The following is a 13,770-nucleotide window of genomic DNA, read 5'->3' as shown; positions in this document are numbered from 1 at the left end:
AATGACTGGACGGCGCTTCATGAAAGTCAAGTATTTCAAAGGTTTCACCACAGCAACATAACGTTCCAGAACTAAACTAACCAAGTTCGCTCCCGAGGCGTAAAGAGTGAACACCCATAAAAATATCACAATTGATCTCTCTTTTGAGCGTGGAGTGTATTCGGTTGCAAGGCTGCAGAAAAAGCGTGAAGGAACAGCAATCATCCCAAAACCAAAATCAGCCACTGCTAAAGACACGACAAATGCGTTGGTTTTGGTGCGAAGCTGACGTTTACTGCAGACGAGGGAGATAACGAATCCATTTACAACCATCGTGAGAATGCTGAGGAACCAGCCGAGAACCCAAAACCACGTTTCCATTGAATTTCTTCGAAATGGCTGTCTATGACTTTTCAGTTGCTTTCTTCCTCATCCATCACTTAATAACGTTCTTGTCAGACGCCTCATGCGCGGAGTTTGACGTCTCTTTATTGGTTTCCAAGAAGAATAAACCAATTGCAATCAGAAATTGATAACAAACGCGGAACATTTATTTAATTTATCTTTTAATGTGTTTTAATTCAAAGAAATTACGGCAGTCCTTTTTTGAGACTATCAGACAGCATGATAGTATAAATAAGATGCGAAATAACGAAACTTAGCCAACAACAAATAATTTATTTCAATAACAATAATTTCAAAATCATCAATCAGTCAGTGTTAAGCGTAAATCGCCCCCTTTTATTATCAATTAAAAGACGCTATTAACAAATAAAGAAGCCTCGAAGCACTGTTCTGTTGTCAAGCATTTCGGAAGCGGCGTTTCGCCATACGGGCTCGTTAAAATACGGCACAACTCGCAAAAATGCTCCGCGATACCACACACCAAAACGTCTAAGAAACTATATTTATTCACAACTTGTTCAACATCAACTGCAACCAAATAACTCGTTTTCATACTCGTTTAAAAGTTCATCCTATGCAACACTTGTGGGTTATGTGCGTCTCTTTTCTAAAAAAATTCTTTGCTAAACACACAAACAGAAATTAAAAGCATTTCACAAAGACTTATCAAGAAAACTTAATGTTATAAATTTCCTGAAAGCGTTCGCCTTTGACAATCTCTCTCGACATACGACAGATAACGAGCATCTCGGAAATGTTATATCATTGTTACCTACGCTACCAAATGTGAAAAATTTCCAAATGAAAACGGGGAAATTAAAAGTATTTATATCAGTGAATCTTATGTCGGCTTTGACTAACAAAGATGATAGTCAATTCCTTGCTAAATTAAACAGAGCTCATGGGGAAGTTGCACATATGCAAATCGACTGTCGTTGACGAAAAGTCAGGCAATATAGCACTTTTTTTTTCCAGCATTTATCGTTTCAAAGTAATCACGTTATTCATCAACAAGAGCTTAATACTCTTAAACATCGAAGAAAACATACAGTGAAAAACACAGTAAAATTGAGGAGGAAAATGATATATTTTTACCCTGTATTATTAAAATATACAACGCAAGCTTATAGTTATAAGAACCAGATCTTTCTAAGACAAATTATATGCCAGCCTAAATGATTAATTTAAGAAAAACATTTTCTCCAGTAAAGTACGGCCTCAAAATAATCAATATGTGGTCTTATCAACACTACTTCTCTAAAACAGGTGACTTATCTCTGTTTCATTGGAAGCTTTTTAACTGAACAGCAGTTTAGATAAGAATTCATATGCCACGAATTGATTCTGAACCGGAAGTCCTCGGGATCTAGGAAAGTTTTTAGTATATGCATCAGCTGATGTTTTTCTTGCGTCGGAACTACTCTGTTGTTAAATAAAGACGCCTTTTGAAGAGAAGCCTTCCGCATTCTTGCTTTATATCTCTCTTGAAGAAAACGTAAACTTAACGGTTTATTTCGGAGTTTATAACTTGTTGAGTTATTTTGAATAAAGATCGTTTCCACATTTATGACCAATTAAAAATAATAAATATAAAGAATATTCCGTGACACAATAGAAACATGCACGTTACCAAAACCAGCCATTATACAGCTGATTTGTTCTGTGTTTGAACTTTAACGATCCGATGATTAAAATTCAATTGCCTGGCTACAGTGCGATCTCTAGAGTTCAGATTGTAAACAACAAGAAACATGGATGTAAGAAAACATATTAGCATCAAGCACAAGATTTTTTCGAAAAGCAAATTCAAGTAGCCGACGATGGTCATCGTATGTTCGAATGAAACGAGTCTAACTGACAATAAAGAAAAAGTAAGAATAAAAAGAAAAGGAATTCACCAAGATGTAAAAACCATTTGAATGACACGGCGGTGCTTCATCAATGTCAAGTATTTCAAAGGTTTCCCACGGCAATTTATCCATTTATAACCATCGTGAGGATGCAGAGGAACCAGCCGAAGATCCAAATCCACAATTTCATTGAATTTCTAGTTTAAGAAAATTTTAAGCAAGAACGTTTTAGGCAAAAATAATTGTTTATATAAGGGTTTTATAAAACCATCTCGCTCCCATCAACTCCTAAAATTTACTTAAGACAATGGATAATGTTTAGTTAAGTCGCATTCAAGGCTGCAAACATTTCAATCGGTAACTTGATCCGAAATTTCACTCTCTATCTGCGTGTAATAATGTACATGAAAAAATTACGCGCGTCTGATTGGCTGAAACGAGTCCATTTTTCATGTAAAACGAGTGCAAAGTTGTAACACGAATGCAATGTTGTTGTCTTTGACAAATTTACTTGTGCTTACTAACACCAAATTGCACTCGAAATCATGTTGTTATTTATACTTAAAATATACCCGAAAAATTTACGCGCTTCTGATTGGCTAAAACCGAGTGCGCTTGTCATGTAACACTGGTGCAAAGCTGGAACATGAATAAAAATTACAAATAGCGGGCACGCTGTCAAAATTTCGTTTGCCTTGCTTTTGACAGATGCCTTTCTCATGTATATTATTACTAAGTAACAACATGATTTCTCGTGCAAAGGCTTACCTAATAAATTTTCAAAGACTACAAACTTCACTCACAATTTGCTACGGGCACGTGAAATATTTGGTCTTTGATAAATTTACTCGATTTTTAACACCAATTTGACTCGAAATCATGTCAGTACTACTTTGTGCTGTTACCTACAGTTTGTTCCGTGTCATTTGAGGCTAAGAGCTCGTTTCCATATTCATTATAAACGTCATGCAAGACGTTTGGGTCAAGTACGTCACTATTTAAAGAAAAGTTGTGTGTTAAGAACACGAGCAAAACCTGTCACGAAGACTTTTCACGAAAACTTTATTGTGAACTTTCCTGAGAGCACTCGCCTTTCTCCGTAAGAGTGATCCGGTCGATTTCGCTTGAGAAAGAAATTTCAAAACAGCTATGTACTTATATGAAAACCAAAGTCCGCCCGATCGGATCTCTTTATTTTCCCGACGTAACTTTGAAGGATAATTTAGGAAACAAAACAAAACAAAACAAACAAATCTGAGAAACTAAGCTCAAAAGAGATAGCACTACCCTGTAGATCATGTCTATCTGATCCCATCGAGACGACCTTCAGGAACACCTGGTTTCAAACAATTGGGAAGACTGAAATAAACCTCTATCGGTTTGGTTCGGTGAGTAGATAGGTTGAGGGGAGGGGTGAGGCGAAAATAGCGTTAGATGACAAAACTTGAGACAAAAATCGAAAGTGCGCATGATCATCTCTGACTCCATACCTTTTCCTTTCCTTTTTATGTGTTTGTTACGTGTCTCAAAGCACTACATAATAAATAACCAGGGCCGTAGCCAGAACAAGACGAGGCAAGTTTGGAGCGCCGAAGGCGCGAGCCGCTAGGGGATTCTGAGGGCATGCCCCCCCCCCCCCCCCCCGAGAAATTTTGAAATCTAGAGGCTCAGAAATGCTCTTTTAACCAATCCAATTTTTTCTAGAGATTATCTTCTCAATTAAACGTTTCTCCAAAAAAAAATTTTAAAAAGTCATAATCAAGACGAGGCAATCGCCTCATGTTAGCTACGGCCCTGATAACACAAGTCCTAAGAATATATTTGTTTGTGACGTCGAGGTCCAGTGGTGAGGAATTCATTCTGCATTGTAGAAGTTGTTAAAGTTGATTCTTAGGAGAAAGTCGGCCAAGTGCAATTAATAACGTCTGCGAACAAGTTTACCAACAACTGAAAAAAAAAATTAGAAAAACATTAGTGTTTATTTAAATCTAGCGGTTTTTTAGCATATAGCGTTCTCCTTTAGAGCGGTAACCGGCAAAATTTACCGCCTGTAGTATCTCTTATTAGTGCCTAAAATCGCTTAAAATCCGTAAAAATTGAACAGATTGCTCTACCAGTTTGAAAATTTATTTTTCCTCTTCTGCTCACATTAAGGAGAACACCTTTACTCAGAGTGCACAGCACAAAAGTGTGTTTGTGTCGATATATTATAGAATGTTTGTTTAAAGTTATCAAAACCATCTTCAGCTACCCTAATTCTAAAACTCTGAGCACGATAAACTGTGTATATTGTTAAAATAAGTTTAAAAATAAAAATAGGAACTGAATAACTAAATAAGCGATCTCTACAACAACAATGAACGAACAAATTTCTCACTGCTGCCTCAGGAGTTACTTGGTTCAATGAAAACTGTTATGGCGGCTACGAATGGGATGGAGTTTGTCTTACAGTGTACATGCCGTACTGTCTAATTAGTGTCCCCTTCGACTTGTCACTCTGTAATTTAATGTTCAACGATAACGAAAACAAGAAGAACACTGTATTTCAATCCAATATGTTTTAATACATGAGTAATTTACCTTGGGAAAAGTCGGGGCAGAGTGTCGCTCATCAATTGGCCGCAAACTGGCTGAAAAAGACGCTGAATTTCTTTCTTTAGTTCATAAGCTCTTTTCACGTGCAAGACTGATAGCTTAACTCATGAATTTTAATTTTTTAAATGATTTGTAATTCAAATGAGTTTTCCGACTTTGAACGACGGTCTGAATACCAACGACGAGCTTTTCGATTAGTTTTGTGCAATCGTAAGCAATAATTGGCTATTTTTAAGGCTTAGTAGACTCTAATAAAGGGGTAAAAATATCGCTGCAACCGTTGCAATACCACAACTATTGCTTGTAGATAACTCTTCAGTTATTAAAATCGTTGTCCAGATTCAAATTAGACTCGGAAACAGCGCACGAACAGTAGCCTTGCGAAGAGCCACTACTAAATTCCAAATCAGTTCACTTCTGTTTAATTTTATTACCTATCAGCTCACTCGAACTCCCTGGAATCGCGAAATTTTTTATTCCCTTGCAATTCGCGATAGAGGTCTCTTCTTTATTTCAAACTACACTTGTCTCGACGAAGAAAATTACGGTCGAAGAAATGGGTGTATTTTTCCAATTTCCGATAAAGGGTGAAAGGAAAAGAGAAAAGAAAGGGAAAGGAGAAAGAAACGTGCAGTCGAGCATCAACTAACAACCTCGGGCTCATCCTCACGAGGGTCGTTTCTTTTGGGGTACCAGCGGACGACCCGTACGCATTTCAACTTCTCAAGAGAATATCAACTGTTGACTTACTCGCTTGACCTCTCTAGAACAAAAATTGGCTCCAAGAGATTAATCGCTATTTATCTCCTGTGGGGGGAGGGAGAGGAGGTTGAACGATACAGATGGCTACAATGGTCATAAGCAATGCTGCAATCATGAAGACTGCCGCGCAAAAGGCTGCCTTGCAAAACCTTCGTTCATAGATCAACTTTTCAAAGGGATTGTAGAGGGTCAAAAGTCCTCGGTGCACGACCTTTACTTAGGAACTGACGGATACTATGTCAACCAAAATACTGCACACAGCCCTCTGCCAACGTTAAGATTCTATAGAACCATATTTTGTATGGTATCGTCAGGTTGAACTACACGTGGATCAAGCGATCTGTTACAGAACCGGACACATCAATTGTCAAGGAATATAATATGTTTTTACTCTTTTCATTTTATTATGCAAGGTATCAAATTACATCAATACGAAATTCAGGGAATCCAGCTCTTGTTTTCCAGCATTTATCGTTTCAAAGTTACATGTAATTCATCAAAAAGAGCATAATACAGTGGACTGGCGGACTGTTGAAAAAACGCAGCAAAATTGAGAAGGAAAATGATATTTTTTACTATTTATCGTTAAAATATACAACGCAAGCTCATAGTTGTAAGAACCAGATGTTTCTAAGACTAAAATACAAGCCAGCTTAAATGATTAATTTAAGATAACCATTTTTTCCAGTAAAGTATGGCCTCAAAATAATCAACATGTGGTCTTAAATATTAGAGACAAATGTAATATCAACATTACTTCTCTTTAATAGGTGACTTAACTATGAAAAAATTAGCCACCGCTTAAGAACGACAAATGTGTTGGTTTTGGTGCGAAGCTGACGTTGACTGCAGATGAGGAAGATGACAAATCCATTTACAATCATCGTGATGATGCAGAAGAACCAGCCGAGAACCCAAAACACGGTTTCCATTGAATCTCTTTTAAATGGCTGTCCTTAACTACTCTGTTGTTCTTGCGTCGGAACTATTCTGTTGTTAATTAACGACGCCTTTTGAAGAGAAGCTTTTTTGCATTCATATTGTATATCTCTTTTGAAGAAAGCATAAGCTATAGGGTTTATTCCAGAGTTAATAACTTCTAGAGGTATTTTGTAAAGAAAATCGTTACACTTTTGATCAGTTAACAATAAAAAACTACAACGCATCATTATTCCGCCTTGTTTTGAGTTTTAGCTCCAGCGACCGATTGATTAAACCGCAATTGCTTAGCTAAAGTGCAATCTCTAGAGTATAGAGCAAAAAAACATGGATGCAAGAAAAAAGATTAGAATTACGCATAAGATTATCTCGAAAAGCAAATACAAGTAGCTGCTACTAGTCCGGGCACGATCGATTCCATTAAGTTTAATGGACACTAAAGTAACAGCAAAAAGAAAAGGAATTCCCCAAGATGTTAGAACCATTTGAATGACTCGGCGATGCTTCATAAAAGTCAAGTATTTCAAAGGTTTCACAACAGCAACATAACGTTCTAGTACTAAACTAACCAAGTTTGTTCCTGAGAGGTGTAAACAATGAACACCCTTACAAACAGCACAATTAATCCCTCTTTTGAGCGTGGAGTGCATTCGGTTGCAAGGCTGCAGAAAAAAAGGGAAGGGACAACAATCATCCCAACACCAAAATCAGCCACTGCTAAAGAAACGGCAAATGCGTTGGTTTTGGTGCGAAGGTGACGTTTACTGCAGACGAGGAAGATGACAAATCCATTTACAATCATCGTGAGAATGCTGAGAAACCAGCCGAGAACCCAAAACCACGTTTCCATTGAATTTCTTTTTTATAAATGGCTGTCTAGAACTTTTCATTTGCTTTCTTAAATGGTTTTAAGGATGAAAAATTTAATTGTGTTTATAAAGAGTTCTTATTCAACCATCTGGCCCCATCCAACCCACGTACAAGTTAATTAGGGCAATATATATGCTGTTTAATTAAGTCATATTCAGGGCTGCAAACATCCATGACTTAACAACGTTCTTGTCAGACGCTTCGTGCACGAAGTTTTACGTCTGCTTATTGGTTTTCAAGAAGAATAAACCAATTGCATTCAGAAATTAATAACAAACGCGGAAACTGTTTCAATTAAAAGAAAATTACGGCAGTCCTTTTTTGAGACTATCAGTACAGCATGACAGTGCAAATAAGATGCGAATTAACGAAACTTATCCAACAACAAATATTTCAAACAACAATAACTATCAATCAGTCGGTGTTACGCGTAAGTCGCCCCCTTTTATTATCAAGTTAAAGACGTTTTTAACAAATAAAGAAGCCTGGAAGCCATGTTCTGTTGTAAAGCATTTCGGAAGCGGCGTTGTTTGTATTTTGACTCGCCATACGGACTCGTCAAATTACGGCACAACTCACAAAAATACTCAGCGATACTACACACCAAAACGTCTAATAAAATATATTTATCTACAGCTTGTTCTGCATCCGTTGCAACCAAATAACTGGTTTTGATACTCGTTTTAAAGGTCATCATGTGCAAGAGTTGTGGGTCGTCGCTCTTTTTTGAAAACTGTTTGCCAAACACACAAGCAGAAATTAAAAGCATTTCACTAAGACTTTCACGAAAAGGTAACATTGTAAAATTTCCTGAAAGCGTTCGTCTTTGATAATCTCTCTTGACATAGGACCGATGGATTACATGACTAGAATACTCGTCAAGTAATTCATTTTTAGTCGAGCGAAGGTCTTCCCTAACGAGCATCTCTAAGAAAAGTTTTCATAGATTTGAAAAAGTGTTGGAAATGTTACATCAATGTTACCTACGCTACCAAATGTGAAAATATTCCGAATGAAAACGGGAAAATTAAAAGTATTTATATCAATGAATCTTATGTCGGCTTTGACTATCAAAGATGATGATCAATTCCCCGCTAAATTAAACACAGCTCATAAGGAAGTTGCACGTATGCAAATCGACTGTCGTTGACGAAAAGTCAGGCAATTCAGCAGTTGTTTTCCAGCATTTATCGTTTCAAAGTTATCATGTAATTCATCAACAAGAGCTTAATACTCTAAAACATTGAAGAGAACATACAGTAAAAAACACAGCAAAATTGAGGAGGAAAATTATGTTATTATTATTTTATATCATTAAAATATACAACGCAAGCTCATAGTTATAAGAACCAGATATTTCCAAGACTGATATACATGCCAGCCTAAATGATTAATTTGAGAAAAACATTTTCTCCAGTAAAGTACGGCCTCAAAATAATCAATATCTGGTCTTAAATATTCGAGACATATGTAATATCTACAGTGCTTCTCTTAAACAGGTGACTTATCTTTGTTTCATCAGAAGCTTTTTAACTGAACTGCAATAAAGGTAAGAATTAATATGTCACGGATAGATTCTGAACCAGAAGTTCTCGGAACATAGGAGAGTTTTAAGTATATGCATTAGCTAATGTTTTTCTTGCGTTGGAACTGCTCTGTTGTTAAATGACAGCGCCTTTTGAAGAGAAACCTTATGCATTCTTGTTGTATATCTCTTTTGAAGAAAGCGTAAACTATAGGGTTTATTCCAGAGTTAATAACTTCTAGAGGTATTTTGTAACGAAAATCGTTACACTTTTGATCGGTTAAAATTAATAAACTACAACGCATCATTATTCCATAACACGCTAGAAACACACATGTTATCAAAGCCACCCATTTTACTGCTGACGTGTTTTGAGTTTTAGCTCTAGTGACCACATGATTAAACCGTAATTGCTTAGCTACAGTGCGATCTCTAGAGTTCAGATTGTAAACAACAAGAAACATAGATACAAGAAAAAAGATTAGAATTATGCACAAGATTATCTCGAAGAGCAAATACAAGTAGCCGTGTATAGTCTTGGAACGTTCGACTGCACTAAGTTTAATCGGCACTAAAGTAAGAGTGAAAAGAAAAGGAATTCCCCAAGATGTTAGAACCATTTGAATGACTCGACGGCGCTTCATAAAAGTCAAGTATTTCAAAGGTTTCACAACGGCAACATAACGTTCCAGTACTAATCCAACCAAGTTTGTTCCAGAGGTGTAAACAATGAACACCCTTACATATGTCGCAATTAATCCCTCTTTTGAGCTTAGAGGGCATTCGGTTGTAAGGCTGCAGAAAAAGTGTGAAGGAACAGCAATCATTCCGACACCAAAATCAGCCACTGCTAAAGACACGACAAATGCATTGGTTTTGGTGCGAAGCTGACGTTTACCGCAGACGAGGAAGATGATTAATCCATTTACGACCATCGTGAAAATGCTGAGGAACCAGCCGAGAACCCAAAACCACGTTTCCATCGAATCTCTTCTTAATATCTGTCTAGGACTTTTCAATTTTTTTCTTCGGTCAAGCCAAGAGTGTTTTGAAAGGTTTTAAGGATGAAAAACGTAATTGTGTTTATGTAGAGTTTTTAATCAACCATATGGCCCCATCCAACCTACGTAAAAGTTAGTATGGCAATATATGTTGTTTAATTAAGTCCTATTCAGCGCTGCAAACATCCATGACTTAATAACGTTCTTGTCAGACGCTTTGTGTGCGGAGTTTGACGTCTTTTTATTGGTTTTCAAGAAAACATAACCCAATTGCAATCATAAATTGATAACAAACGCGGAACTTTTTTGACTTTATCTTTTAGTGTGTTTTAATTAAAGTATAATTAGGGCAGTCCTTTTTTAAGACCATCGGTACAGCATGATAATGCAAATAAGATGCAAATTAACGAAACTTGGCCAACAAAAAAATATTTCAAATAGCAATAATTTCAAAATTATCGGTTAGCGTTAAGCTTAAATCGCCCCCTTTTATTATCAAGTTAAAAACGTTTTAAGCACTGTTCAGTCGTAAATCAAATAATGATCATCTCTACAAATGTCACAATTAATCTCTCTTTTGAGCGTAGAGTGCATTCGGTTGCAAGGCTGCAGAAAAAGCGTAAAGGAACAGCAAGCATCCCGACACCAAAATCAGCCACTGCTAAAGACACGATGAATGTGTTGGTTTTGGTGCGAAGGTGACGTTTCCTGCAGACGAGAAGGATGACAAATCCATTTACAACCATCGTGAGAATGCTGAGGAACCAGCCGAGAACCCAAAACCACGTTTCCATAGAATTTCTTCTGAATGGCTGTCTAGGACTTTTCAATTGTTTTCTTCGGTCAAGCCAAGAGTGTTTTGAAAAGTTTTAATGATGAAAAATTGCGTTTATATATATATTTTTTTATTCAACCATCTGGCCCCATCCAACCTACGTAAAAGCTAATTGAGCTACTATCTACTGTTTACTTCAGTCATACCTAAGTCATATCTAAGAATGTAAACATCCATCACTTTTAAGGTTTTTCGTCAGACGCTTTGTGCACGGAGTTGAACGCCCGTTAATTGGTTTTCAAGAAGGATGAACCAATCAGAAATTGATGACAAACACGGAACATTTCTGACTTCTTCTTTTGATATGTTTTAATTCAAAGGATAATTACGGCAGTCCTATTTTAAGAATATCATTACAGCATGATAGTTCAAATACGGGAATAAACGAAATTTAGCCAACACCAAATATTTTAAAATACTAATAATTTCAAAATTATCAATCGGTCAACGTTAAGCGTAAATCGCCCCCCGTTACTCTCAAGTTAAAGACGTTTTAACAAATAAACGAATCCTCTAAGCTCTGTGTTGTCGTAAAACACTTCGGAAGCGACAAGAACGCGAAAGTGATGGAGAGAAAAACACGAGACGTAGTGGAATGTTTTCCTTACTTCTTGGCGGTTACTTTCCAAAATGTCATTTTCCATCTCCATGTGATTTGTGCAGTTATCCACAGCTTGTTCCACATCAGTTGCAACCAAATAACTCGTTTTCATACTCGTTTTAAAGGTCATCATGTGCAAGACTTGTGGATCAAGTGCGTTACTTTTCTTTGGAAAAATGTTTGCTAAACATACCAGCAGAAATTTAAAGCATTTCACAAAGACTTACCGAGAAAACGTAACTTTGTAAAATTTCCTGAAAGCGTTTGCCTTTAACAGTCTCTCTTGACATACAACCGATGGATTGCATGACTTGAATACTTGTCAAGTAAGAAAAGTTTTCATGGAATAAAAAAAGTGTTGGAAATGTTATATCATTGTGACCTACGCTACCAAATGTAAAAAATTTCCAAATGAAAACGGGAAATTAAAAGTACTGATATCAATGAACTTAATATCGGCTTTGACTAACAAAGGTGCAATTCCCCGTTAAATTAATGCGTGACAGCTCATGGGGAAGTTGCACGTACACAAATCGACTGTCGTTGACGAGAAGTCAGGCAATTCAGCTCTTGTTTTTCAGGATTTATCGTTTCAAATTTATTATTGATGTACTTTTTCGACAAGAACATAATGCTCTAAAATATCGAAATGAACATACAGCGGAATCACGGGCTGTTGTAAAAACACAGCAAAATTGAGGAGGAAAATTATATTTTTTACTATGTATCATTAAACGCAAGCTCATAGTTATAAGAGTTAATAATTTGTAGAAGTATTTTGTAACGAAAATCGTTCCATAATTGATTATCAATTGAAGATAATAAACTCTTATATCGGTATTGACTATTTAAGGTGGTGGTCAATTCCCCGCTAAATTAAACACAGCTCATGGGGAAGTTGCACGTATGCAAATCGACTGTCGTTGAGGAAAAGTCAGGCAAGTCAGCTCTCGTTTTCCAGCGTTTATCGTTTCAAAGTTATCACGTAATTCATCAACAAGAGCTTAATACTCCAAAACATTGAAGGGAACATACAGTGGACGGGCGGACTGTTGTAAAAACACCGCGAAATTGAGGAGGAAAATGATATTTTTTAATCTACTTATAAGAACCAGATGTTTTTAGGACTAAAATATATGACAGCCTAAATTATTAATTTAAGAAAAATATTTTCCCCAGTAAAGTACGGCCTGTAAAATAATCAATATGTGGTCTTAAATATTAGAGACGTATGTAATATCAACACTACTTCCCTTAAACAAGTGACTTATCTTTGTTTCAGGTGTTTCAGGTCGGAAGCTTTTTAACTGAACAGCAATAAAGATAAGAATTAATATGTCACGAAAAGATTCTGAACCGGAAGTCCGCGGAATCTGGGAAAGTTTTGAGTATATGGCAGGGGTCACACTGTGGCCTTATTTTTCTAATGTCGCGTCATAAGTTGTCCCATAAATATGTCGCGACATTTACACCACGGGAGTTTTGAGTATATGGCAGGGGTCACACTGTGGCCTTATTTTTCTAATGTCGCGTCATAAGTTGTCCCATAAATATGTCGCGACATTTACACCACGGGAGTCATGGAGGTCGCACTTGCGCGACATAAATGATATTTGAAACCAGTCTGTCAACTCTTTATATTTCACGCGCGAAAAGAGCGCCAAATATAATTTTTAGACATGAGGCTGGTGCTAGTTTTATTAGCGACATTTCTTCAATCTCTGTTTAATTTGTTCAATGTACAACAACAACAACAACAACAACAACAACAACAGCATTTATTTAAACACGATAAAAAATTCAGCAAAAGCTGATGTGGTCGTGTACGGACAATAAAACTAAATTCCTAACTAAATCCAATAAAACTAAATTCCTAACTAATTATAAGAAGACTAATGTAAGATTTCTACATATTTTCAACAATAAAAATTCTACATAGTACATCATTATAACATACGTGGCTTAAAAATACACTTGAGTGACTTTTTAAAAGCGTCAACGTCTTGAATTGATCTCATTTGATTTTCCAGAGCGTTCCACCGAGTAATTGACTTGTATGAGCATGATTTCTTGACCATATCGGTCTTAGGTCTAGGTAACTTAAATGTCATTTTCCTCCTGAAGTCGTAGCTACTTACATACTTTTCAAAGTGACGGCTCATAGGACGTGGCAAAAGATTATAATAAGCCTGATGCGCTAAGATTAGTAATCGTTTCTCATACATAGTCTCTAAGGTATTCCATTTTACTGTGGCAAGAACCTCCTTGCTTGGAGTACACCAATCCAAGTTAAATATTATTTTCGCCGCTCTAACATGTATAGATTCTAAGCTTGAGAAAAATACTCGACCACAAGAGCCCCAAACTAACATACCATATGTCACAGACGGCAGAATAACCTTAAAATA

This window comes from Pocillopora damicornis, chromosome 5 (assembly GCF_964200805.1).
Source record: "Pocillopora damicornis chromosome 5, jaPocDami1.2, whole genome shotgun sequence".
NCBI classification, from domain to species: Eukaryota; Metazoa; Cnidaria; class Anthozoa; order Scleractinia; family Pocilloporidae; genus Pocillopora; species Pocillopora damicornis.
Note: the sequence above shows the minus strand (reverse complement) of the source record.